The sequence below is a fragment of the Arachis hypogaea genome, chromosome 20, assembly GCF_003086295.3.
Source record: "Arachis hypogaea cultivar Tifrunner chromosome 20, arahy.Tifrunner.gnm2.J5K5, whole genome shotgun sequence".
Lineage (NCBI taxonomy): Eukaryota > Viridiplantae > Streptophyta > Magnoliopsida > Fabales > Fabaceae > Arachis > Arachis hypogaea.
Window position 1 is genome coordinate 81949727 of NC_092055.1, and position 3497 is coordinate 81953223.

At 39.6% G+C, this 3497-nt stretch overlaps 1 non-coding gene across 1 annotated transcript; it reads right to left on the bottom strand.

Moving 5' to 3' along the window:
• Positions 1-3181: 3181 nt before the first annotated feature.
• On the bottom strand, positions 3182-3285 carry LOC112788406 (small nucleolar RNA R71). The gene has a single exon (XR_003195771.1). It is a non-coding gene; the product is annotated as a small nucleolar RNA R71 (small nucleolar RNA).
• Between the last annotated feature and the right edge of the window lie 212 nt (positions 3286-3497).

Sequence of the window (3497 nt, forward strand, 5' to 3'; positions counted from 1 at the left end):
AGATGCAAACAATAACAAAGTTCATGCATGATTTGATACTTAGGCTATATCTTTAATTATGAATATGATGCCAAGGCATCATAGGCTAGTTTCACTAGCATTTTTCTGTTAGTTTTAGTTGTTTTATGCATTTTCTTGAGCTTAAAGTAACCAAAAATGGTTAAATGAAGAACAAAGTAATGAACCATCCAAACAATATGATTTTGATGCAAATTCCATGAGTTTTAGTTATATTACTTAAATGCTATGAATGAAAGATTTCTCATGAAATTTTGCAAGACTTTGATGCAATTGTTTGGATGATTTCAGGGAAGAAGAGGCTAAGCAAGGAAGCAACAAAATCAATAAAGGAAGCTTGAATATCACATGTGGAGTTTAAGTTCCAGTTTAAGCCTAAACTGGAGCTTAAACGCCAAAATCATGAAGGATAAGAAATGCTGGGATTGAAGTTTAACCTCCAGTTTGACCTCAAACTGGAGGTTAAACGCCAGAACCAGGAAGAGTACCAGGGAGCCATTCCACGTTTAAGCTCCAGTTTGACTCAAACTGGAGCTTAAACGTGTTCGATAGCTTTTCTACTCCAGGGTTGCTCTCTCCATCTCCACGTTTAACCTCCAGTTTGACCTCAAACTGGAGGTTAAACGTGTTCGACACCTCCAGGGCCACCATTCCAAGCTTCCACGTTTAACCTCCAGTTTGACCTCAAACTGGAGGTTAAACGTGTTCGACCTCCAGTATGCCTCCACCCTTTTCCACGTTTAACCTCCAGTTTGACCTCAAACTGGAGGTTAAACGTGTTCGACCTCCAGGGCTGCCTTTCCTATCTCCACGTTTAAGCTTCAGTTTAACCTTAAACTGAAGCTTAAACGTGTTCGACTACATGACTCTCCAGGGCTACCTTCTTCCATTTCCACGTTTAAGCTTCAGTTTAACCTTAACTGAAGCTTAAACGTGCTTCTACAAAAGGCCTCACTGGAAGTGTCTGGCGTTTAAGCTGCAGTTTAAGCTTAAACTACAACTTAAACGCCACTCTTGGAAAAGGTTTCTGGGCCAAAAATATTGTGATTTAAGTTAGTCTTTGAGCACAAATATTAACTTAAACTTACTTTGGTATGAAACCCAATTGAATATCATGGTTTATGGGATTGGGCCTGAAGGATTGATGAGTTTGAAATCTCAATTTATTGAGTCATGTGTCATTATTTGATTATCACTAAATTGGCTCAATAAATGTTACAGGATTTGGATCAACAACCTCATCAAGGTTATGGATCATAAACCCAAGGCAAAAGGAAAGCAAGGAGAGGCCTCAAAGCCCAAGAAGCACAACTGAAGCTCAATATAGAAAGTGTATAAATAGGATAGAAGTTAAGTTAGAGAGGACTTTTACTTTCACTTTTAGCTAGTTTTCCTTTTCTTTGTAATTGAATTCAGAGCTATGATTCACTAAACCCCCTTTCATTGGGTTAGGGAGCTCTATTGTAATTCAATGAATCAATAATAGTTTATCTTCTTCTTCAATCTTTTCTCTTGAATTTTGTTAGAAAGCTTCTCGATCTAATTCCATTGAGTAGTTGTCTTGGGAAAGAAACTACTCATACTTGGAATCCTTCGGAGCCTTGGGAAAGGAATGGAGGATTCATGCTAGAGAAGCTTTCTCACAGTGGATTGGATTGGGGTTTGGATGGATATTGTGACATGTAATCCTACCAAATTGTGGTTCATGAAATTGTGTGGTATAATCAGTGATCAAGCATCATCTCTTCTTATGAACATTTAAACCAAGGGATTGGGAATTTGTTTATTTTTAGAGAGAATTGGTGAGCCAAGGGATTGGGATCCAATCATATAAGATTGCCAAGCAAAATTCAATGAACGCATTGGTTGAGGAAGAGATAAACATGTTTTGATTTGGAGATCTCAATATCTCCTATAACCCAATGAATTCCCCATTTCTGATTTCCACTTTCTCTTTACATTCTGCAACTCAATTCATGCAACACCCCCATTCCCTTTTAATTTCAGCAATTTAGTTTCTGCTCTTTAATTCATTGCAATTTAAGATTCCGCCATTTTAATTTCTTGTCATTTACTTTTCCCGCGAATTTTACATTCCGCAATTCTCATCTCAATCTTGATTCCGCTCAACTAGAACACACTTCTAATCCGAATCGCTCACTCAACCAATCCTTGTGGGATTCGACCTCACTCTATTGTGAGTTTTTACTTGACGATAACCGGTGCACTTGCCGGAAGGAATTTTGCCGATCGTGCAATTTCCTAAATCGTAGCATAACACGTTTATGCGCATCAAGTTTATGGCGCCGTTGCCGGGGATTGGTTTTCGATTGACAATTCTCAAATTGGAAGCTAACTAGATTGAGCAATTTTCTCTTGCTTTGTTAATTCTGTTCAAGATACTTGTTGAATTTTAATTTCTGCACTTGGTTACATGCTTTCCTTCTTTATGCCTTCAAACTCATGCAACTAACTCACTGACTCACTAACTGTTTGAATTAATTCCTCAATTGAGCTAACCATACTCTTCCATTAACCAAGAGTATTTCACTTGTTTGTGTTTGAGCTGTGTTCTTGTATGACAGGTAGGAGAGGAGAGACATCAACTCCTCCATATACCGAACCAGAGAGGACCCTTCATAGACTTAGAAGGGAAGCAAGAGGGAAGAGAGTAGTGGGAGAAGAGGAATCTGAAGGAGAATCTGAGGACAATTTTGAGGAAGCTTTAGATCTCAACATGGATAGAGAAGTTCACAACCATGAGAGAGCTGATGGAAACGATGCCATCCCTGAGAGGAGGGTTCTTAGTTCATACATAAACCCAACCTCTGGGAATTGTGGTAGTAGCATCCAGAAACCACCCATTCAGGCCAACAATTTTGAGCTCAAGCCACAGCTAATATCACTTGTGGAAAATCATTGTTCCTTTGGAGGAAGTGCTAATGAAGACCCAAACCAACATCTCACAAAATTCCTGAGAATTTGTGACACTGTGAAGTCCAATGGAGTCCAGGAAGATGCCTATAAACTGCTTTTGTTCCCATTTTCACTTAGGGACAAAGCAGCTAAGTGGCTGGAATCATTCCCAAGGGGGAGTCTAACAACATGGGATGAGGTGGAAAGCAAGTTTCTGACACGTTTCTACCCTCCACAAAAGGTCAATAGGCTTCGATCTGAGGTTCAGACTTTTAGACAACAAGATGGTGAAACTCTCTACGAGGCATGGGAGAGATTCAAGGACTTGACAAGGAAATGCCCACCAAACATGTTCCATGATTGGGTGCAACTGCACATCTTCTATGATGGGCTCTCTTATGAATCAAGGAAGGCTGTAGACCATTCATCAGGAGGTTCATTGAACAGGAAAAAGACTGTGGAAGAAGCCATTGAAGTGATCGAGACAGTGGCTGAGAATGAGTACTACTATGCATCAGAAAGGCACAACACTAAGGGAGTCATGGAGCTGAACCATGTTGATA